The following is a 25,784-nucleotide window of genomic DNA, read 5'->3' as shown; positions in this document are numbered from 1 at the left end:
TGGAAAAATGAAGCATGGTGTTTGGGAGATGAAGGAGCAGAGGCAGGTTGAAGTAAAGAAATATTTCATGCAGATTTTTTTTTAATGCAATGATCCTGGGGAAAGAGAAAGATGGAGATTTGATGGAGACCCAATTGTGCTCAGGATAACACAGGGACAGTGTGGGTGTGATAAAGAAAGAGATGAGAAATTAGGCTGGGTGTGAAGGCTGGAGTTGCTTTTTGAATATTATATTTAGGAGATTAGATTTCACCATGAGGTCAGTGAGAAGATAGGGTTGTTGGTTTGTTTGCTTTCAAGCAGGGAATCACGGGACCCACTGGACATGGCTAGGTGCCCTGTGTAGGGCAGGCTGTGCATACTGGCAGGGCTGTGGGACACTAAAGCTGGAGTCAGAGGCACCTGTAAAGAAAAGGACAAGTGCAGATCATAGGCAATCATGCCAGAACGGAGTAGCAGCAGGTCTGGAGGGCACTGAGCACAGGAAGTATGAGGGAGACTTGAGGGAACTTCACTTCTGCATGTGAAGAACAGGAGAGGGTAAAGAGTTGGGGACATCCCCATTATGCTGGGTGTTAAAACTTGGAAAAGACCTTAATCCTGTGTTGCAGGATTATCAAAATTAAGTGGGAAAGCTTGTCCACAAATTTGACAAAAGGTCATTCTTGGTGGATAAGGAAAAGATCTTCAGTTTAAATTTTAGAGTTCGAAGAGTGAAAAGGAGGAGAAAAAAATCATACAATCATACTCATTTTAGACCGTTTCTGTTTTTAAAATTTTAGACCTTTCTTTCTTTTTCTTTTTATTTATTTATTTATTTATTTATTGTGATGTGGGTGAGAGATGGTCTCACTATGTTGCCCAGACTGGACTCAAACTCCTGAGCTCAATGGATCCTTCTGCCTCAACCTCCCAAGTAGCTACATGGGCAAGTGCCACCTGACTTTAGTTTTGAATGCATTTTTATAAATTTAACTTGAAGAGAAAGGAAAAGACTATATGTAAGGGAAATGAGGGGTTAAGAGTAGAGGTTATTTATTTACATTTATAGTAGGAAATTTAGAACTACATTGCATAAAAGGTTTCCAGGTTAGCTAGAAGTATATTAGTTTTCTGGGAGTCTCTGAGATCTTAGTCTACGTTGGTGGTGACCTTGAGTCTATGAAGCACTGAACTTCAGAGCTCTAAAGTTTGGTTTAGCAATGTTCAGGAATGTAAGTTAAGGAGCACAGAAGTTGGTCCACTGGATCACTTCATGTTAATAATTTTTCAAGCGAATGTGACAAAGCATAATGAGGAAAGCTGATGTTATTGGAGTGAAAGGTCATGGTGTATACTCTGCACATAGAAAGGAACACGAACAGGGAAGCTGAGAGGCAACAAGCCAGTGTGGGAGTTTGTAGCCCACACATCTTGATAAGGGTAGAGAATTTAGCTACTCAGCAAGTCATTGAAAGGCACTTGCAAGGGCAGGACGGGTTCTAGTTAGAGAGCAGCAGGTTGAAATACAAGATCTGAGAAGTTGAATAATGAATGCTAGGTGTGGCAAAGTCCAGAAGTGTGTAAATGAAGCAGGTGGACATAAAGTCTGACCAAACCAATAAGGCGAAGGTTTGCAATGGCCATCAGAGAAGACATGGAAAGACTCAGAATCATGGCTTGAATGAAGTGGTGAGGAGAGTCAAACATGGGGAGATGAATAGAAGTGAAGAAGGAACAGAGGAATGGCACACAGAGGTGACTGCAGGCAGATGGAACAGCAAGGCAAGGTCACGGGCACCCAGAGGAACATGGCAGGTCTTAGAACTATGAGTGCAAGCGTACCTGGGGGAACAGGGCAGAGGAAGAGACAGCCTGGGAGAGAAGGAGACTGCAGAGACGGGGACTTCCACTGTATCACAGAGGAACTTGTGAAACTATATTTCTCAACAGTAAGTAAACAAATAGCTAGATGTTCACAAGCATGTGTCCAGCCTTTGTGATTTATGTAGCAGGTTGTATACCAGCAGGGAAGTGAAATGGTACTGTTATCATATCTGATTTGAAAAAGTTGTTCTTCATCTTCAGAAAACTTCTAGAATGAGAGACTTGATGAAGAGGTGACTTTAAAATGAATAAAGATATTTGCAGCAAGGGGAAAAAAAACGAGAAGACTGCCGGAGGAGACAGAGTTGGTCCATAATTAATATGAACATCAATCTTTTTGAAACGTTAGGAGGAAAGCCTATTCTTGCTGAAATAATTTGATTCACTGCCTCTTAAAATAGCACAGGAGGGAAGAGAAAGGGGCATTGGCAAGAAGAGGAGTGTGAAAACAAGAGTGCCTGCTGTCTTCCCATGTTTCCTTTGGTGCACAAAGTCCTAGGAGGGGAGATCCTGTCTATGTTACATATAGGGTCAGTCTGCTCCTGGCCCCATCCCCTGGGAGAAGCTGTCACTCGTTGTTATGGTTTAGATATGAAGTGTCTCCCAAAAGCTCATGTGCAAGACAATACAAGAAAGTTAGAGGTACAATGGTCAGGTGATGAGAGCCTTAGCCTAATCAGTGCGTTGATCCTCTGATAAGAATTAACGGTAACGGGGTGGTAAACGTAGGTAGGTGGGGAGTGGCTGGAGGACCTGGGTCACTGGGGGCATTCCTTTGGCTTATGTTTGTCCCTGGTGAGCGAGAGCTTTCTGTTTCCTGGTTGTCATGTCCTGAGCTGTTCTCCTCCTCTACACCCTGAGTAGCAGAACTGGCCACCATCTATATACTGAGACCTCTGAAACCATGAACACCCAGTAAACTTTTCCTCCTCTGAGTTGTTCTTTTCAGATCTTTTGGTAACAGTTGCCAAAAAGGTGACTAAAACACTGGTTCAAGCAGTAACGATAGCTCTGGGAAACAGGTGTTCCTTGGTCGATGTTTATTGCAAATGAAGTTCTGTTCCACTGGTATTTTAACCCAAAGAACCATCTTCATGATGCAATCTAGCAACATTCCAGACAAATGGTGACAATATGTATCACATAACATCAATTTGGCATATTGCACAATATAGCATTATAATTATCTTTTATTGAAAGGCTTTGGGATAGGAATATGCTATATATGTATCATTCCTGCCCATCCTTATACCAGCCCTATGAGGTAGACATACCTCGGATTTTGGAGAGAGGGAAATAGAAACCCAAAGAGGGTGTCAATATTTTAGAGGTAAGTGGGATCTTTGTGGCTGTGCATCCTGTGATCTTGTCACATGTCACACTATCTTCTGAGCATCAGCATCTCTAGTCAATGGCACTTCCTTAGAGAGTGTCTACAGATGACATGACAAATTACACCCTGTTGCAGCTCACAGCTATGCTCTTTCCACCTCAGTGGCTCTGTGATCAGAGATCAAACTTGAGACCCCAGGCTAGTACAATAAATCCATGCCATCCTTTACAACCATACCTGAAAGCTAAGCTCTGTCAGGAAGTGACTCAAGGCAAAGTGGTGATTTTTGCCCTTCCCAATACTGGAGAAAGACAATATGCCTGGTGATTCTCTTCATTCATTCATTCATTCATGCATTCATTCATTCAACATGCATTTAGCAAGCACCATCTATGGGCTCTACTATGATGGACATCCAAAATATACAGATCATTAAAAAGGTGTCTGGGCCCTCAGTGTGTTCACAGGTGAGGGAAGGCAAAGCCAGCCATGAGGATATACTAGTGCAAAGCAGTGTGGCAGAGCAAGGATATTGTCATGCAAACTCTAAGGAAGTGTGCAGAGTGAGAGAAACAGAGAGGAGCAAGTGTGTCATAGTTGGGCCGATGGGTCTGGCGGAACACCCCTGTTCTCACATTCACTGACTGCTCACTGTTTCGGCAGAAGCGATGTACATCAGCTCTATGCAGGCCTCAGTCAGGTTGGTCCAGGAGCAAAGGAAAGATCAAAGACTCACCTTCCAAAATCATCTAATTTTATATTAAAAGTTTTTCTATTGAAATTCTAGCTATACTAAAATAAGAACAGAATATACTTGTTATTGCTGATTTCTCAAACTCAGTCCTCTCTTTCCAGATTTCTGAAGATATCTTTATTTTGAATACAAAAATTAGGAGTTGTACTCCCTGCACACAACAGAAGTTCTGGAAAATATAGGTAAGGTATTCTGTTTCCTTTTTTCTTTATAAAAATATAGTCTGGCAGCAAGCTCTGGTGAGATTGTTTTGGATGCTCACAAAATTCCCTGGGTTCTCTTTCTGTCCTTACAGAGTATGTTAAGAGAACTACTGATGTTCCAGATGGAACTTGTGTGGCCTAGGCAGCAAAAAGAGACAAGCAAAGAAAAAGTGACTGCCCCAGGGGTGGGCAGCAGAAAGAGGGCTGCACCAGCCCCGTCTGACTCCTTGTAAAGCAGCTTCTGTGGAAGACCACACAATAGTTTCTATTTATGTTTCAAAGACAACTAGTGTGTCATAAACTCATCTAAATGGACTCCCACCTGTGAGGTTCTAGAATAAAAAAACAATTGAAGAACCAGTACCGCAGGTGCAAATATTACTCTCATACAATCACCAACATTTATTTTTAGAAAATTGCATTGCTTTGGTGTTTTAGGGAAACATTTATAAATCACTATGTTAATAAATTCTAATATAACAGGAAGAAAAACAGCTAGTGTGTTCAGCTCCACTAACACTAACACAGATATGTTTATGGCTCCAAAACCAAAAAGACCTGCAGACAGACAGGAAGGAAATTAAGGTATTGCTGATTCATTTGTACCAACTGATTCAATTTATGAATTTACATTCATTATATTATTCTGCTTAATAACTTTATGTTGACATGTATAAGCACTGGTTCCTAAACTATGTATCTTTCTCTTAAGAAAAATGCAAAGGGTGGAAAGGAAAGAGGCTTATATTTTTGTGCTTTGATTCACTAAGCATTAGAGAAAGAAAGAAAATACAGCATGAAGCAAAAATGTAATCTGATTTGAAGTTGGTATTCTCTGCCTAGCAATTCCAACTAGCAAAGCAATCTACTGACTCAAAATAGTACCCTTCTTAAAGAGGAAACTGGAATTTGTGTACATGTGGGTATTTATGTATGTATTATGTATCTACATATGTATCTATATATGTATATATATGTATAGTATATACATTTAAAATATAGGCATATGTTATGCACAGGTGTCTTGAACATCTCATTTAACATCTCAAACATGTATTTCCTTCTAAAATAGGTGCTTGTATTTTAGGTGGCTTTATTTGTTTGCTTTACTTTTGCTAAAGAACACTACCCACTCCTTGAGGCAAATCCTTCCATCAGGAGGAGACTGCTCAGTATTTTATGTAGGGGAAACCTCGAAATGTTTATCATCACAGGAATGAATTAGTTCATCAAACTATTTCCATTGAAAATATTTGATCAACTTAGTCTCATACAATCATTTTAATCTCAGTCATTCTAATATTTGAATTTAGTAATTGCTGAGTCTACTATATTTTACAAAAGTACCATTGAACATATTATAGCAAATTAAATATTTTTCTAATTGAATAGCTATTTTGTCAATTTGTATCTATTTATCAGCTATAATACATGATAAGACATTAACTTATATATGTTATATAAAACTGACCACAGAGGTCCCCAAGCTTCAGCGGGAGCACACATTTGTATTCTCAATGCTTGCAACAGTTGGTGGGCAATTATAATCTCATGTAGTAAGTTTTGCAACAGAAGCAAATGATCTGAACCTTGATTTTCTGAAATATAATTTGAGTAGGGAAGGTTGAGGGGAAATATTTAGACATGGCCAAACTCAACATCTTGGTTCCACAAAAGTGAGTAAACACACACACACATACACACACACACACACACTTTCACTTGGGCCTGCTACTCTAACACAACTGAAGTGGATGATGATGATTATTTTTCCTAAACTAATTACTTTTTGGAGTTCCTTAGTGGAATAGGTATGAGAGTTACACTCAGTCTTTTAAAAGGGCTTTGGATTCTTCTCAGCTCTTCAAAAAATATGTTTACACAATTGTTTTGAATAAATATTAAATCAATGTACTATGCTAGTTTCTAAGAGATGAAAACTAAAAATCATTTAAGTGCAAATATTTTATTCTTCTGACTTTGGAAGAGTAACCAGGTCTTTTTTAAAGCTGATATGCAGCATGGAGTATGTGTGAGTGAGCATATGTACCTGAACATGCATACCTGTGGTAGGGGTTGTGGGGAGGAGGAGGTTTATATTTCCTGTTATTTTTTTTTAAATCCCTTTAAAAATGTGGTATACTTGCAGAAGCTACTGATGTTTCTTGCACCTCTCATTTTAAAAGAATGTAGAGCTCCTGCTTCCTGAAAAAGAAAAAGTTCTAGGAATGCTTTCTAACATCTTTGAAGATGCTTCAATCTGGCCACTGGATTAGTTTTTATTTGAGGGAGGCAGTACCTGCTGTGGACACCTACAAGGCTGGACAGATGGAGAGGAGCAGACCTAGACTGGGTGATTTGGACATGGTGCCTCGCTGTTAAAATGAGCCCTTCACACTTCTGTGATCAGGGTACTGTGAGAATGCAAAGTCAGTATATGTGAAGTGCCCACCCCAGTGAGTGTCCTGAAAGTACAAGCAACCACTATCATTTAGTCATTGAAAAACACCTTGTTAGTTATCCCTCTTTCATTAATTGACTTTGTTTAATTAAAATCAACTGAAGTATAAGAAAAGAAGCGAACTTCTATTATGAAAAAGAAATGACCATTGCAACAGGCCCCATCCATTTCCACAATGTTATTTACAAATATTCCTTAAAATTTCAAGTAATTTTTTTTCTTGCCCAGGGTGTAATTCAGAAAGTAATGAATATTAAATAGATATAACTGACAAAATATTAGCTGGATAAGTTATGTCTAAATAAGTTGGACAAATATTTTCAAAATATTCCTTTTATTCCTTGATAAAGAAATATTTTGAGTTTCTCTAATTGAAACATTTTGAAAAGTATGTTTCCTGTCAAGCTGTCTAAAACATATCTTTTTCTTTCTACTATCTCTTTGCAGTGGAAAAAAGAGAGAACATTCATGAATAGAACTAATGAGACTAAAGTACAAGAATTTGTAAAAGTGTGAATTCCACTTGGAAGTTATAAAAGAAGACTTGTATAAATGAATAAATATACCATGGTTCTAAAAGAAAGATAAATATCATAAAGGTATCAGTTCTCCATAGTTAATATTATTATCAAGTCAAAATGCCAATAGTATTTTTCTTATTAGTCACCTAAAAAGTTGTAAAATCCATCTAAAATAAATATTTTTAAAAAATGAGAAGCAACTCATCCTAAAATACGTTAGTGTGTAGTACAAAGTTGAAATGTTTTCAATAGAGGAGTAGTTCATAGATCTTGGTGGAAGAGGGTGATATTCTAACAATAGATCATTTCCTTGACTAAAACTTTCTATGCATTTAACCTGGCACCACAAATCATAAAAATACTTTGATTTATCAAAATATTCCTACTAACTGAGTAACAACAGGGATTTAGGTCAATTTAGATTCAGGTGACACCATTTACCCATATAAATAAAGCCTTCATGAACTACACCGTGAAAATGTAGAAAGAATTATGGGTATATCAGAAAGTATAACAAAAGAAAACAGTATAAATAAAATAAAAACTTTCAGAAGAAAGAGAAAATGACAATTTCTAAACCTGACTTATAATTTGAACCCTGTGTGGACTCGGCTCTCTCCAACCCTCCCTTTGTGGGACCTGCTCCTTCATAGTTTTCCTCTTGTCCAAGAAGATGTATCCTTCATCCTGGTTATTCTATTCCTCTGTACATCTCCTAATTTGATATCCCAGGTTCTCAGCACAAATCCAGGAAAGGGAACAATAAGAAAATGATAGCCTTTATTCGGGGAGCCTGTTGCTTTTTTCACAACTACTTCCTAGACCAAGCAAGGTGTTTGTAGCTATAGGTCCTCAGTTCTATTCATTGAATAAACAAATACTCGGGGGAGAAGGATGGCAGTGGCCATCAGTGGAGTTGGAAAAGGCAACAGCAGGGAAAAAATGATTGAAAACTCACTCAGTTGCAATTTGCAGATGAAGAAACCAGAGATCAGAATAATGAAATAAGTCCTTGAGACCACATAGCTTACTAATGCAAAGGACTAAATGAATGGAAGTTAGTTTTTCCACTTGACACTTTTCTGAATATGCCAGAAAACCCAATACACAACTAAGGTTGCAACTACAGATCTGATCATTCAAAAAAATTCTCTTCATATTAAAAAAAAAAAAGATGTAGACATTCTATGAACTTAACCAGAGAGGGGTTTTGAGGCAAATACATTCTATCTATAGACTGAAAATAATTTTGTCAAGTTTCCTGAACTTTGTTTGATGAGATCTGAACATAATCTTTTTGCCAAATATAAGGTTGATTTTGGGTGGAGTAGGATAGGAACTCATTTCTCCTTGGTTCCTATTTAATGCTATTTCCAACAATGCTTATACTGACCAGAACATTTCTTCCTAAAATACAAAGATACTGAGGAAAGGAAACAGGACACAAATTGCATCCAATTTTAAGAATAAGTGAAGAGTATTGTAAAACACCATTTACTTAATCAACATTTATTTTATTCAGCTTCTATTTATAATCACCTACTGTATCAGGGCCCAATACAAGGTGCAAGAGATGTAATGATAAACAGAAGCTATCCCTGTCCTTATAGAATTTTCCATGTAAGGATCAGACATGAAATTAAGATATCACAATGTGTTCTCTTGGGATCCAGCTACTTAAAAGTATAAACGTGACCACATATCTGGATTACCCTGGTTAATTAAAAACAGCTTAGGAATTGAGATCTTCAGACAAATATATAAGTAAAAAATAATCTTTGATGGAAACTATGTTCAAATGATTAGCCTCAAGAGTTTATTTTTTAATTTATGTTTAGAAAAATTTCATCTTAACAACCACCAAGATAAACCAGACTTCAACCTCCTGAACAATATAAGTCTCATTAGAATGTGCACAAAGTTGACTGCAATGAAGAAAAAAATAAGATCTTTAAGAAAGATAAAGTAGAAAGTTTTAGAAATTTTTGAGGAATAACAAGTTCTTTAACATTTATCAAATGACTATACAGATAGCTACACATATCTATACTGTTAAATGAGTTTACATATCTATTATCTCATTAGGACTCCAGGACCTGATACCTAAGAAGTTTGATATCACTGTGGGGTGGTAATGGGGGAAGCAATTTTCATCAACTCTTCTATGGAAGAAGAAATTCTTTTGTATAGCAAAATGACAGAAATGGTGGTTCTTCCAGAAAAGCACAACTAATACAGGACAAAGCTAAACAAGGACACCATCTCTTGGTGGCACCTCATTAAGATGAGTCCCAGGGAGTGCCTAGAAATTCCGACAGGCAATATTCTCTTCCTCAAACTCTGTATTTTCTTAACTGGGAGAAAAGAAAGGAGGACCGTGGAGAACTGAACTGTAAGGGAAAGTGATGCTGGCCCAGTCTGACAAGATCAGAGGCTGGGGTGACAGGAAGAAAGACTTTAGGAGAAAGCCAGACCCAAGGAGAACTTAGAACTCTTTTTAAGAACAACAGACCTCTTGTGCTGTGACAAGAATTGCTTATTTCCTCTAAAAACTTCGTTGAAGTCACATATAACGTTGGCAGATAGTCTTAGAGGATTGCTGTACCCCCAAGCATTATGCTCCTGGCTTTATGTCTTTGCCTTTGTATCTTCATAATGAATTAGCCTTGTCATCTCTTCTGTCCCTGACAGTTTGACATGCATCCATGTGTCCCCACAGCTGTACCATTCTTGACATCTAGATGAGGCTCTATGGCAGGAATCTCCTTTTGGATTTGTTCCTTTTTTTTTCTTTTTTTCTTTCTTCATTAGCCTACCATTCTTATTTGTGGATCTTCCAAAAGTACAAGTGAAATCCAAAAACCTCGCTCTTTTATTTTTTATTTTCTTTTTTAGTTGTAGATGGACACAATATCTTTATATATTTATATGTGGTGCTGAGGATAGAGCCCAGTACCTCATACGTGCAAGGCACACACTTTACCACTGAGCCACAACCACAGCCCCCCAAAACCTCTCTTTTAAATGAGAGGAGAAATGTGATATTTATCCAAAGTACAACTTTTACAAAAGGGCTTGTGCTCACACTGGTGAATCTAAAGCTTGAGGTAACATTGGAATAATGTCAAGGTCTTGGTTGTCCTTAGATCATCATCAAACACCCAGTGCTGGTCTGCACAGGGCAGCAATTGAGAAAAGTCAGGAGGCATTTCTGATGAGGGAGAAATCAATGTTTCCTGGCCTTGTCTCTCTGCTTTTAATTTCCACAGATGTGTAAGGTTGCTGTTCTGATCAATCTGACCAGGCATATGATAGCAATAATTTATCACAGAGTCACTAGAATTAAGGAATATATGGGAAAGTCAGCTACAAACCTAGGTGAATACTGACTTTGTCATTGTAACATAGGGAGAAGATCTGGGAGAGAAAAGAAAGTTAAGGATAGAATTGCCAAATAGCAATAAAAGGTCAAAGGAAACTGTGTAAATCCAATTGCCCTGTCTTAGTTCTTTGGACTGAGTGTTTGGACCATTTTCCTGGTTACACAGGCCGTCTCTTTTTAGAACAAAGAGAAAAGAGGATTGATGTCTATTGTTTATAATGTTAGCCACACAACTTCACACTGTGAGCCGGGTGTGTGTTGATATGTACATGTACGCACACCCAAAGTACTCAAAGTGAGCTCTGCACATTCCTGCCATAATAGATTTAATCCTGAAAGTAGCTCGGACACACACCCATTTGTCTTTAACTTGAGATCCCTGGCTCCATATCCTACTTTTATGAATTCCAGGCTCCCCTTTGCTTGGGGAATTCAGAGGATTCGTCTCCTAGAGAGGAGCTGAGTTTATTGCCCTTGGCTTCCTTTTTTTTCCTTCAACCAGTCCTTAGACTTTCTGAAGGAGCTGTTGAAGTTCTAAAAATGAAGAGTAGCTTTTTGCAGAATCTGGAGAGGGTTGAGGTGGACAGACAAGAACACCTGGATTTCTGAATACCTGGATTTTCTAATTGCAACACAAGGAGTGTCTGTTGGGCCTCTGCATAGGCTTTTTTTTTTTTTTTTTTTTAGAGAGAGAGAGAGAGAATTTCAATATTTATTTTTCAGTCTTCGGCAGACACAACATCCTTGTTTGTATGTGGTGCTGAGGGTCGAACCCAGGCCGCACACATGCCAGGCGAGCGCGTTACCGCCTGAGCCACATCCCCACCCCTGCATAGGCTTTTAATGTTAATTTCCTGCTTCACTAGAAGCCTTAGCCACTTCAAAACATCCCGGTTTGCTGGCCTCTATTTGGTACAAATACTGCCCTGAAATATTGGGGTCCTTTTCATTAGGAATCCCAGCATTTACAAGGATATCCAAACTCAGGAGCATCTGCAAAGGGAAAATGAGAAAGGGTGGCGACAAAGTGCTCCAAGCTGATGGTAGAGATAGAATTATTATTAATGGGAAATCATTGAATTTTGGTTCCAGTTAAGCGTGAAACATTAAGCATTCCTCTAGCGTTTCTCTCTGTGGTATTAAATTGACTACAAATTGTGATTTTTAATGGAAAATATGATGAAGCATTCAGCTGCAGCCCAACCTACTCAGCTCAAATTCCCTCTTCCATTGTTTATTTGCTATTTTAATACTCCAGGCTTTAGAAACAAGAAAACTGTTCTTAAAGGTTTGGGGAAAATTTGCTAAGAATCCAAGCTAAGTGAATCATCACCATTCAATGTCACTTTTTAAAGTTTCCACTTATCTTTCCACTAGGTCAGAAAAGGAATATTTATATTTTTTAGTGCATCTCAGCTCTTTGGGTACAAGCATGAAATGGCTTTATTTTTCCCAAAAAAAAAAACTGCTTCCCAACTGTGCTGTGTCATTCCCCTTCCCTAATGGGTAATATCTTTCCTAATAATATCTTAGTCTTACTTCTAGATTGTTATAGCTTGGATCTGGAATGTTCCCCCAAAGGCTTATTTCTTGAAGACTTGTCCCCAGCTGATGACACTACAGGGAAGTGATTGAGACCTTTAGAGGCTGGACCTCTCTAGAATACCTGGGTCACTGGGTATGTGTCTTTGAAGGTTTTATTTTGTTTCTGGACCTTTTCTAATTTTTATATACTTCTTGGCAATGATATGAGGAGCTTTGTTATATCATGTATCCCCTCCCATGATATTCTGTCTCACAACAGGCCTAAAAGCAAAGCAGCCAGCCACCACCCATGGACTGAAACCTGTAAAACCATGAGTCAGAATAATTCTTCCCCCTTAAGTTGGTTTTTCTCAAGTCACTGTGATAAAAAGCTGACTAACACAGAAAATTGGTACCAGAAGTAGTATCACTGCTGTGACTGCAATTGATGGTGTTGTTCAGGAGCCTTTGGAACTGGTATGTGGGAGAAATTTGGAAAGGTTTAGAGATGCAGAATAGAGAATCCCTAAAATGTTATAAGAAGAACTTAATGGACAATTCTAATGTGAACTAAGAAGACCAGAATAGTGCTATGGATACAAACAGTAAAGGTTGTGCTCATGAGCTTTCAGATAAAAAGTGAGAACTCCATTGAGAATTGGACTAGAAGCCTTTCATGTCACATTATGGCAAAGATCATGCCTATATTTTGTCCATGCCCTGAAACTTTGTGTGAATCTGAGTTTAAAGATGATGGACCAATTAATCTGGCAGACAAAATTTCAAGGCTGCACAGCATTCAGGTAGTGGCATGGGCATTGATGGGTTTTTTAGACAGATTGACTGTGAGAATTTAGAGTAAAAGGCAGAGCAAAAAGTTTTGAAATTTTTACAGTTTGTCCCAAAAAGAATCAAGTTTAAAGTTAGGGCCAAGGAAGCTGTGGTTGCCAAAGAGATTAGCACCTCTAAAAAGAAGCCAAATATTTTATACCAAGTGCCTTCAGAGCATCTCAGAAATTTTCCAGATGCTATCCCTTGCAGGTTCAAGGATGTAAAGTTTAAATTTGTCTTAAAGACTTTGCTTTGGAAGGGAGCACTGGGCACTCTCTTCACATAGAGCCACCTAAGAAGTTGTTTCCCTAGGATTCATTTCATCATGCTCAATTGTCCAGGCACTCAGAGGCCACAGCAGCCAAGATTCAATGGAGCCAGGCTACTGCTCAAGCATTTGGCAGATCTTGGTGTCATCACATGATGCTAGTTTTGCAGGAATGCAGAACACAAGAGTTATGGGGCCACAGATTCATCCTCTGAGATTTCTAAAGAAAGCTCAGGAGGCCAGGCATTTTATAAGAGAGCCAGAGTCCCTGATAGGGTGATGCTTGAAGCTATGAGAGTAAAGGCAAAGCTTCAGTGGAGACCCCAAGAATTTAAAGATGCCAGAAACAGGGAGCATCTACCAAGGTAAGCTACAAGCAGTGGCCAGACCCAGTTCAAGAGGAGAGCCATGTGGGCTGCAGCCAGCAAGACCATTCAGGAGGAGCTGCCCAAGCCTCCATGAGCTCGTCTTTCCACCATGTGCCCTGAATGACAGACATGGAGGTACAAGATTTGCTTTGTTCTGATTCTTCCTTGTTATTCTCGTATTTCTTCCTTTTGGAATGGGAGTTTTATCCTGTGCCATTGTGGGTTATAAGCATGTAACTTGTTGATTTTAAAAAAATTTTTTACAGGAGCTCACAGCTAAGAGTTTGCCTTGAGTCTCAGAGGAGACTTTTGGACTTGGATTTTTGAGCAATGCTAGAACTATTAAAAGTTTGGAAACTCTTAGAGCTGGACCAAATTCATCTTGCTCTGTGAGAAGGGCATGAGCCTTTGGGGTCCAGTTTTGCTCTGGAACATCACCCCAAAGAACTATGTGTTGAAGGCTTGCCCCCAACTGGTGGCACTACTGTGAGGTCTAAACTTTAAGAGGTGTGTCCTAGTTGGAATAGGTGGTCACTGGAGGTGTGTTTTTGAAGGGCTTATCTTGTCCAAGAGTCTCTTTATCTCTGAATCTCCTTTCTGGTCACCATGAGATGAGTAACTTTGCTTTACTATGTATTCCCCCCATGATATTCTAACTCACTACAGATCTAAAAGCAATGGAGCTAGCTGCCCATGAACTGAAACCTCTGAAACCATGAGCCCCAATACATTTTTACTCCTTTAAGTTGTTCTTTTCAGGTATTTAGTCACAGTGGCAGAAAGGCGACGAACACTTGATTTTCAGTCACATTAAAGTATAGGGGAGTCTTATTCTGGTATACAGACTTTACTTGTAAAGTATTGTCTACATCTGAATTAAACTTCTTTTCTCCTTTACCAGTTCTGGAGTGTGTTGTGGGCTGGGGAGAGAAGGGGTGGCTAGTTCCAGATAATCTCTGACTCCTATCTGTTTCCTAGGTAATAGTTTCTCAGATGTTGCATACACCAAGGAATGATGGACAGATAGGACCCTGCCTGATTTACATATTCTTATCAGGAAAAGAAAAAAGTTAGAAAACTTGCTGCATTACTCCAGCCTCTTTGACACTCTCATGGTCTCTTTTCTAATTCTTTACTTGGCAACATAAGCTACTCAGGGGGTGATAGGCAAGGTCACCAGCAAAGAAGACAGGCAGGGAAGGGTATGCAGTGGCAGCATGCATCTCACAGGCTTTCTACATAATTTTGAGTGATTCTCTTGGAACTCATCCCCTTCCCTTACTCATAGAAAGAGAAGCACTCTCCTGGTGGGAAGTAACATCCTTCAAAAGGCTGGTTTCCTTTCTCTTTGTGTGCCCTGTGTTGGTCAGTGGTGAGCACTTGGCAGGGGTGTTGATGCTGGGTTAGTTCTGTGTCTTTCAGCAAATCCTGCAGAAATGGCTGGAAATGAGATGCATTCACTACTTCTCATTCTTTGGTTGGGACTTAACTTTTCATATGATGAGACATGAAAAAAATCTCAATTAATAGCATCCTAAATTTAGTTGTGACTATAATCTTTTGCTCCACTGCTTCTAAGAAGAGTCTTGTTTAGATAAGAGCAGTGTGAGTACCTCTAACCACAGCTGGGCAGCTGTATTCTAATCATTCCACTCTTAATGGAGCTGCCTTGGTGTTGTCTTCAGTCCAAACAAGCTTTTCCGTGCATGCTGGTTTCTTGGATAGATTAACCTTTCTTTATGTTCCTAGCTAAACTTGATTATCCCTAACGTGCATTCAGTTTCACTCAGCACCTGTCCACTGCCCCTCATTTCCACACACATACTCTCTCTTTCATCAGTGATTGCTCCATCTCCTACCTTGAGATGGAATTGCTGAAGCACTAATAAATCCCCATGATTTCCAACCTATCTTCACATGCCCCGACTTGCAACCTTCCCTAGAATCCCTTTTTCATCAGGAGAGAGCTGATCATTAATCTTCCCTTTACGGACAAATGCAGCTGAAGCCCCAGTCCCCACGGCCTGATTCTTCCCCTTTCCTCCTGACCTTCTCTCTCATCTTTACTTCTTCCAGTGTGTGGTGATGAATAATTCAGAGGTTTGCCTTTGCTCCACCATAGGTGTGGATTCTCTAAACTCTTCAAGGCAGTGTTCAAGCTAAGTGTCTCTGTATGACTCAAGAAGTTAGTATCAAACTCGGCATAGAGACTAAAGGTACCCTCAAATGTTTGCTCCTGACACCAAAAGTTTTATGGTTAAAGTGACCACAAGTGACACAGAATTCACCAATCAGAAAATCCAGTGCCCCATTGGGCTTCTGTTATCCTAGAAATCATAAGAGAAGATAGATTATATCAACAGAATGAAGGGTTTATCCTAAACCAAGTGTTCATTTTTACTGAGTTAGACAATGCCTTTTCAAAGATGGAGAGTATTTTAAAAGTGTGTTTGATTTCATTTTATTCAGCAAGCACATTAATGAACACAGTCCTTAACCTTGAGAATCTCCCTGCCAAGGAGGATGGTCAAACATCTACCCAAGTAGTTCCAGGAAAGGTCGATGGGATGGTGGGCAACATCCTGAGAAGGAAGAGTTTGGGAGCATGTGAGGAGGCCACCTGGGTTAGAACCTGGATGGTTACTGAAGTGGGTGGTGCAGAGCCAGGGAGGAGAGCCTGAGCAAAAACAAAGAAAGTAGAACTCAGGGTGCATTTCAGGAACAGCAATTAGTCCACTGACTTTGAAGACTGGGAGCTGAAGGAAAAAAGGGGATTAAAGAAATGGGGAGAGGTAATGCTGAAGACCAGATTTAGTTTGGATCTGATTATATAAGCAAAAATGTGTTGCTTAAGAGTCCCGGAGGAGGAGGAAGTCCAGTTAGACAGTTAGACGTAATCACATTTGATTAGGACAACAACCCAAAGAGGTAGGTACTGCCCTTATCCCTGTCCCACAAATGAGGAAATTGAGAGTCTAAGGAATTTAGCCATGCTCCAAGGATTTGGGGCTACCTACAGACCAAGTAGAAACTGAACCCACTGCTTATTACTCACGCAGCCTTTGACGTCAGGTAGTTTGTGCTCAGGTTTCAGGCAAGGGCAGGTGTTAGGGCTGCAGGACTTGGGGAGATAGTAAACTAAATTAGGGCTGCATTTGGGAGTGCAGACAGGGAAAGATTTCTGGAAGCACAGAGTGCTGAAGGTGGAGCGGGGAGCTTTATGCTTTTCATAATGTGCCAATGCCGGGAGCACTGGGTACCACAGAAGTTAGATGAAAGTGGAGTAGAGTGAGAGATTCCCTTCATCACAGATTAAGGAAGGCCTCAGGAATGAGCACAGTGGCCTTTTGCTATCTGTATACTCTGCTGCATCCCTACAGCCCAGAGTCAAACATGCCATAGACAGCCGTGCTCAGGAACTGAATGAATGAGGCGTGAATGAGTGCACGTAGGATGAAGAGGAAGAGTCAGGCTGAATGGTGTACTGTGAGGACATATTTCCTCTGTGTATACTTCTCCTTTCTCCTTAGATGTGGTCACTCCCCTCAAAGATGTTTGCAAATGATTTTTTATTGTGCTCATTTCAATAAACATATCCTACCTGGAAGACTGACTTTCTGCTAGAAGTCTTATCTATAGATGTCTATTCAGGGCTGCAAAAGTGGTAGAGCAGGAGAAGAAAGGGACTCAGAATCAAGCAGACTTGGTCTTGACTCCTGCCACCTGATTTTGGACAAGAGAGATACCTCAGCCTTTATTTCTCCATCTGTAATAAAAGAGTGATCGACAGCTCTTGAAAATAACCATCCTTAATGTACTTATATAATTAGTCTATTTTCACCCCCACAAAAATACAAGTACTGGGCATGCGCACCATGCCTGCTGAGTGTATGCTCCAAGATTTAGGAGGAAAGTTCAAACCCAAAGGAAAACCTGACCACCACCATACTGGAAAACCATTTGCTTGGTATAAAGAAAAACTGATCTAAATATGGAATTTAAACATTAAAATTTCATTCTTAGAGTGCATGGCTGAATTGAGTGATGCTCTGGGATCACTCCATTATGCTGTTAAAACCTCTGCTTCATATTGGAGAAGTGTGTTTAAAAACTTGATGATCCAAGGGGAATTTCATAGTGGCAAATAGCTGCAATGGGGGGAGAATCCTAATGGACTGAATGATCTTAACAACTGCCCATTGGACTCTTTCTAGCCAAGTCATTGTTTCCCTGTTGTGGTGTTGCTTCTGAAAAAAAAAAAAAAAAGTCTGATTGTGCTGAGAGCCATAGCCAAGTAGGAATGACACATGGCAATTTCCTTGTCAGCCTACCCCATGTTGCTTAGAGGGAGGACTCTCCATTGTGGAAATGGGCTTGCCTTGGACCCAGGTCATTTGCAGTGACATTGCATGAATGTTTGAGAAAGGTGACCCTGCTCAAGGACCAGGGCGGATCCCGGTTTAGGGCGGTTCCAGGTTTAGGGTGTGGATCCTGCTGAGAATAGGGCGGTTCCAGGTTTAAAGTGGATCCTGCTGGGAATAGGGCTTATCCTGCTGCCTCGGGGCCCCACTCCTTGAGTTCCCCTTGAGTTCTCACGGGATTCAGAGAGTATTTGGGATGCAGAGCCCGGTGGAGTGTGTGGATTTTCCCAGAACGTGCGTGTAGAGTGCCGGTGAGAGTTCAGGAATAAAGAATTGCTGTTTGAATCTACAAGGCGGTGTGGTGGCCCGGTTATTTTGTGCCCAGCCAGACTGCGGCATGATTGAATTCGCTATTGAACTTTCATTTCCTTGGAATAATAATATAACAACAACAGTAGCAAAACAGAGCACCAAGACCCACCATCTACTGAACATCTTCTCAGTGTAAGTACCAGAAAAGGCACATTTTACTTGATTGTAATTCATCATCACAAAACTTTATGTGATAAAAATTATCACCTGCCTTTTAGATATAAAACGATTGAATCCTAGAAAAATTAAATAAACTTTTTGACATCATCTTCTAGTAAGTGCTAGGCCAGGATTTGTATCCATAGCTATTGATTTGAAAGTCATTTTGTTACCCTTCCTTTCACAGTACAGGACGTACTTACTCTTCACAACCTACAGTCCTGGAAATTTATTGTCAACAAATGCAGCCGACTATGGGCTACTACTTGTCTGCCCCACCTGAGCTCTGTATGACCTGGATTCAGAATGTAGCTGGGCCTAAGAAAAATGCTTTCCTGTCCCCACCAATAAGGAATGGGCTCAGAGGTACAGCCAATCCCATGTCCCACTGAGACCAGGATATGTCTTAGTTTTCATTCATAAAGCAAAGTGACTCTATCTGAAGCTTGACTCCTACATGGCTTGATTTATTTCAGGGATCTTGGAAAAGACACCCAGTGGAAAAACCCTATAGTCTAGCTAAACATTTGTCAATTTTGTTGTTCATTTGTAAGAACCTACTTTTGGTTTCATTTCATCTCATTTTTTTTCCATCCTCTATTTTATCAATGTCTATTTTCACCTTTACTACTTCCTTCCTTGTTCCTGTTTGGGGTTCTGTTTGCTCTTACTTTTCTAGTCTTAGGACATGAGGTTAGTTATTATTTGGGGACTTGTTTTTAATATATGCATTTATAGCAATAAAATTTTCTCTAAGCATTCTGTTCCCTTTGCCCCACATTTGTTGAGATTTTGTTTTTATTCATCTCAAAGTACTTCTAATATTCCTTGTGACTTCTTTGATCTACCTAGAATTGTGTATTTAATATTCACATATTTGTGAAATTTTCAAATTTTCTCATGTTATTTATTTCTAATTCTATTCCATTATGTTCATACAGTGTACTCTGCATAATCACATCTTTTCAGGTTACTGAACACTTTTTTGTGACCCAAGAATTGTCTGTCTTGGAGAATGCTCCATGTGTGCTTGAGAAGAATGTGTATTCTGCTGCTTTAGCACGGATTGTTCTATAGAAAACTACTACGTCTAGTTGGTTTATAATGTTTTCCATGTCTTATATTTCCTTGTTAATCTTCTGCTTAGTTCTATCAATTATTGAATTCTATATCTTATTGATACATAATTCACATTCCACAAAACACATACAACTCAATGGCTCTTAGTATAATCACTAAGTTGTGCAACCATCACTCCTACCCAATTACTAAATATTTTTATAATCCCCCAAAGAAACCCCATTAGCCATCCACTCCACCATTCATTCTCAGAGGCCACGTTAACCTGCAGCATGATTTCTAAGGGCTTGGGCCCTCACAGATGAATTTGAGATTGCTTCCTTTGGCTCCAAGTCACTCCTTTTTTTAAAAAAAAAATCTCGAACATATTGACAAGCAAAGTAATTAAAGGATAAAGTATGGACTATTACTTAGAATTCAGATGTACATTGAAATTAGAGGTAGACAACCTGTATTCAAATTAAGGAGCCACGACTTGGCACTCCATCCATAGAACATGCCACCTCCTCTATTATTTTTCTTACCCATAGAAGGAAATAATGGTACCTTTACAGAATTTTTAAGCAAAACAAGTGAAATATTGGGATTTATAAGTAAAGGTCTATATGGATGTGAATTGTTTTTCCATAACTCCACAGGGGAGTTATGGAGCTTGCAGTTTGCCCAAATCCTCAAGTCTGGAATAGAAAATGATTATCTCCAGAGACATGAGCCCATGAAGTCCACCTTCTTCAGCTTGACCATCTAGATGGAAAGTGATTGATCCTTTTCTACAACATCTTCAGAAGATGGTCCCAACATTCCTTAAGGTGTCATTTGTAAACAGGTGTTCACCAGCCTCCAATCCTTGCATCACTGCTACTTCTCCGGGATCTGGACATGCAGTCTGCTGCTGAGCAAACCTAATAATCTTGACAGTGGTCAGCCCTGTGTTGTTGGGCCACAACCTTTTCCCAGAATAATAGCACAGGAGTGACCAGCTCAGGAATCATCACAAAATAATCTCATATGCCATAACAACATTTCCTACTTCAGTCTCATCTCGATTGTACCTCTGGTGGCAAACAAGATCTGGTCAACATCATCAATCAGATTATCTTGCTGAGAACTTAAAGTCCGTAACCAATCACCTTCACTTTTGTGGGCAAATTAACTCAGGTTTTATCTTACTTTATCAGCCTACTTTTCAATATTGGGATCCCCTTGGTGGCTAAATTCCTAATTATATCCATACAAAGTTGCACTGGCTAGAAAATATACTAATTACCTAATATTTCTTTGATCTGCTGTGTCAGAGCCAAGGGTTGTTGTCTAAAAAGAAGAGATTATGAAAGAAAATAAGTACCTTTCTCAAGGCCACTAGCTTAATTAGTCAGTTGTGAGACATAGAACACTGGCTCTAATTGGTCTGCACATTCAAATCATCAGGGGTGTACTTACATTTTTGATGCCCAGACATGTACTACAGATCTATTACATCAGAATCTCTTGGGGGTAGAACTGAAATCAGTATTTTTAAAACTCTTGATATGACTCTAACATACAGCCAAGAGCCAATGATTTAGAAAATGATTCTCAAACTTTGATGCACAATAAATAGCATTACTTAAGGATGCTAAAATGTCAATTCTGATTCAGGAGGACAGAATCACGGGAGGGCTGAAATTCTACATTTCTAACAAGCTCTAGGGGTTGGTAATACTACAGATCCATAGGCTATACTTTGAACAGCAAGATCAAAACAGCATTAGTTTTGACTTTGCTGCACATTAGAATTCACTGAGAAGCTTATAAAACTCTCAGTGCATGGATGCACCTGATATCAGACTAAATTAGACTTGGCAAGAATGGGACACTGATATTAGTGTTCCTTAACATTCGTCAGATGATTCTACTGTTCAGTGCATTTGTGGAGCAGTGACTGAGAATTTCAGCCCTTCTAGCCTGATTTCATCCAGTGAGCAGGAAGGATGAACCATAGAGAAATTATAATTCACATAACAATTTTTTTAGAATAACACACAAGTCATGTCTGATACATCTCTAATTCATCAGTCAATCCTACCAGGTCAATCTTGATCCATATAACGAATGCACATACTTCCATGACTGCCCTCCAAGAACCACCATCATTTCTTGCCCTGAGGATGGGATAGCACTTCAACTGAAACCATCTCCACACTGAAATGACTTGCACATTGAAACGAACTCCCAATGGGAAAGGCCTACTAACCAGAGTAGTCTCCCAACTGGAATATTCTCCCAATAGGAACAGCTTCCTGACATGCTTTGTCTGTCCTGCCTTCCTATGTCCTCTAACAACAGCCAGATTGGCCTTTTTATAACATTAATTACATCATGAATTATATCATTAATTAGATCATGAAAGGTCATCATGATATTCCATGGAACTAAAAGATAATCCACATCCTTGACCATGACCACTAACTCTTCTTTTTTTGTTTACCCACCTAGATCTATCTCTTTTCATTGATCTCTGAGGCCAGTCTTCACCAGGTTGTCCACATAGGTCTCCTTGCTGAGTGTGAATATCCCAAGAACATCCATTTTGGGGACCTTTGCACTTGTCACTTGTTTACAAAACTAATCTGCACACAGTCAATCCCTTTTTGTCATGTAGTACATAAGTGCCACCTCTTATGAGAGGCTTTCTTTGTCTACTACCCTAAAATTCCCATTCTATTCTTCCAGTCTCTTTGAATCACATCACCATACTTTATGTTGTTTTTAGATAGTATTTAACATAGCTGACTCATTCCTGTGTTCAATAAAATGTTTACGGAGCACCTATCATGTTTTAATGGCTCTTCCAGGAAAGAGTGATGCTGGGAGCCATTAGCCAAGTAGGTATGACAATTTCCTTGCCAGCGTACCCCATGTTGCTGACATTTTGCAGTGACATTGAATGTAGGTGACCTTGCTCAAGGACCAGGGCGGATTAGGGTGTTCCCAGTTTAGGTTCCAGGTTTAAGGTTTAAGATTATTCCTGCTGGGAATAGGGCGTATCCTGCTGCCTGAGTTCCCCTTGAGTTCTCACGGGATTCAGACAATATATTTTGGAGATAGAAGCCCAGAGAACGTGGATTTGGGCAGAGAACGTGGATTTCCCCAGAACGTGATTGTAGACGGCTGGTGTGAGTTAGGGAATAAAGAGTTGCTGTTTGAATCTACAAGCTGTGTGGTGGCTCGTGATTGTGTGCCCAGCCAGACTGCGGCATTTGTGCCCAGCCAGACTGTGGCATTGATAGGTACGTGGGCAAGACAGTCAAGTTCATAGCCTTATGGAATTTACAGTCCAGCTAAATTCTCACTTGTGGCCTGAATTATCATATACCATGTTCTCTCTCTCTCCCCGCCCCACCCCCCCGCTTTTTTTGGCTGCTGCCTGTCTCCCTCTGCTAGACTCCCACATAGTAGGGATCTTGGAAAATTTTCCTTCACTGTGTTCTTGGTTTCTAGAATACCCATAACATCAGTGATCAAATAAATGTTTAAAAGATTAAGTAGCTTTAAAACACTGAAAATTCTGAGATTGATGAATTCTATCGATCAAGGCACAAATTTTCTTTTCTTCTTATCCTTTAACCTCTTCTTAACTCACTTTATCTCCTAATGTCAAGAGCTTTTGAATAAAATCTAATCCCATGTTATCCAAAATATAGACCCCAGAACAGCATTACTAATATCACCTGGAACTCTTGAAAATGCATTCTCAGGCCCTATCCCAGAACTACTGAACATGCATTTTATGAGATTCCTAGGGGATTCCTATGCACGTTAGAGTTTAACAGCAATAGATATTCCATAACCCCTTTGTTAGAGGCCAAGAGAAGGGACTCTCCCAGGAATGATATGCAATTCTTCTGACCCATAGCATGAAGCTTCACAAGTATCATATTGGTATTTCAGTAAGGGACTGAGACACAAAATCTGTAACCTGAAAAGTGTCCCCAATGGCAAATATTTCTGGAAGAATCGCCCTTAGATAGCTACCAAATCCCAGTGCACATGTGCCTACCACCCTTTCCTCTTACTCAACCAAGCACCTGTTGCCAAATGACTTCCAGGTGTGCGTGGTTCCTCTCTAAAGCCATTCCTTGATGCACATCCAGATCCTGTTTCCTCCACACAGAAACTCATGTTGTCCTTTTATTCTCAACCATCAGGCAGTTTCCATTCAAAACCTTTCCTTAGAGAGGGCTGTTCTCTGCTCACCTTTCAAAAGATAACAGGTGTCCTTTGAGAATTAAGCTGTGCATATGCAACTCTGAGGGCTTTGGAAATGCAGCTCCACCAGCACAGCCCTGGCAAGCACTCTGACTGCTGTTTTCCACACGGGTGTTATTCTGACTCTGCAATGCAGTAGATTCTCTCTGCTGTCAGGGCTAACCAACTTCTGGGATGTCACATCCTCACCTGACTCTATAGGAAGGCTTGTAGTAAAGCTATTCCATTTCTAAAGTACGTTGCAATATGTGTAGCAGATTCTATTTCTTTGACTTAGCAGTTAATAAAGAAAGGGGTATTTTAAAAAGCTGCACTTTACCTTCTGTGTTCAAGCATCTGCATGTAGATCCCCTGGCTCAGGCTAACCCTGAAGATGTTACTCCCTTACGGGGCCCCAGATAAATTCACCTAGTCTCATTCCAGTCTAAAATAACTAAAAAGATAAGAAAAATCTAAAATGATAAATATGAAATAAATCACTGAATTCTCCTCCTGAAAAAGTAAAACTGAATCTTCTCCCAGCAAAACAGAATTTTGAAAGGCTATAATTTATACTCAAAAATAATGAAAAGACATCATTTACCTGGCCTTCATGTTGGTGGAAGCAGCAGGGATTTGGGAATGAGGCAGATTTGGGTTTGGATCATGTTCTGCTGCTTATGACACTGCAACCTGGAATATGCCACCTGATCTCTCTGACCCCAAGGATTCTGTGTCACTGTAGGGGACTAATCCACTGCAAGGGGAAATTGAACCTGCCTGAGACCTGGGGTGTGGTAGGCATCAATAGACACAGCAGAATGATTCCAACAGTTGTAATTATTAGTGTTCACAGCCTTCACCAGCAATAGTAGCAGCAGCATATAGATACACCATCTACATTCACCAGGTAAGTGGCTATGGATCTGGGATTTAAATGGACTTAAACACTGAAGGTGTGCAAGTGTATACATAATAGATGAGGATAATCAGTCAACAGGAAACATTAATTAGCAAATTCCTAAACCATGGCTTCACTTACAAAGTCAGTAAAGAGGACAAGCATCTATTGGCTCATAAGGCCGCATGGCTGCTAATAATAAGAGATGCCCCCTGTGAGCACAAACATTCCTAGGTGTCAGTGTGGGTCAGGGTTGGGCAGACAGGACCCAGGCTGAGGCTCTGGCCTGGATAGTACCTCAGGATTTCAGCAGACACAAGCAGGAACAAAATTCCGAACCCTCACACATCAGATGGAACACTAATCTCTAGTGTATATAAAGAACTCAAAAAGCTAAACACCAAAAAAAAAAAAAAAACACAAATAACCTTATCAACAAATGGGCCAAGGACATGAGCATGAGCAGACACTTCTCAGAAGAGGATATTCAATCAATCAACAAATATATGAAAAAATGTTCATCATCTCTAGCAATCATAGAAATGCAAATCAAAACTACTCTAAGATACCATCTCACTCCAGTCAGAATGGTAGCTATTATGAAGACAAACAACAATTTGTAGGTAAATAGGTGGAGTTGGAGAAGATAATGCTAAGTGAAGTTAGCCAATCCCCCCAAAAAACAAATGCCAAATGTTTTCTCTGATATAAGGAGGCCGATTCATAGTGGGGTAAGGAGGGGGAGCATGGTGCCATTTCCAGTCTCAGGGATCATTCTTAGGCTTTTTCCCTTTAATAAAAGCTTGTCTCAAGATGGGATATCATATCAATTATAAGCAACTCACAGATTGGAACAAATCTCAGAAAGTTAACCGTAATGCATGACATAGAGTAACTTAGAAAACATCTCTGGGGAATTACCTGGAAAGAAAAAAAAAGTTCTGTAAAAGAAGCCTTTTTGTCCTAAGGTGTTGGGGCCTATACTTGCCACAGAGCTGCGGGTGTGTGAGGAAACAGCCTTGTGACTCTGGTCTTGTGATATTTCTGTGTACGTGGCGATTTGAGTTTGAGAAATGGCTTCCGTATATGTGCCTGTACGGTTATGAGATATGGCTTCCGCAAACGTAGCAGGATGTTAGAATAAATCCCCAGCAACAGGGACATGCATATTTC

At 39.8% G+C, this 25,784-nt stretch overlaps 1 long non-coding RNA gene across 3 annotated transcripts in view; it reads left to right on the top strand.

Annotated features, from left to right (window-relative positions):
• The first annotated feature begins 1,321 nt into the window (after positions 1-1,321).
• The window catches only part of LOC125617249, a 36,014-nt gene continuing 11,551 nt past the window's right edge, over positions 1,322-25,784 (top strand). For all 3 annotated transcript variants that reach the window (XR_007348182.1, XR_007348181.1, XR_007348180.1), the window contains exons 1-3: positions 1,322-1,931; positions 4,055-4,135; positions 7,065-7,813. This is a non-coding gene — a long non-coding RNA (uncharacterized LOC125617249). The remainder of the gene's footprint in view (positions 1,932-4,054; positions 4,136-7,064; positions 7,814-25,784) is intronic.

This window comes from Marmota marmota, unplaced genomic scaffold (genome assembly GCF_001458135.2).
Source record: "Marmota marmota marmota unplaced genomic scaffold, marMar, whole genome shotgun sequence".
NCBI lineage: Eukaryota > Metazoa > Chordata > Mammalia > Rodentia > Sciuridae > Marmota > Marmota marmota.
Note: the sequence above shows the minus strand (reverse complement) of the source record. Positions and strands in the feature narration are given on the sequence as shown.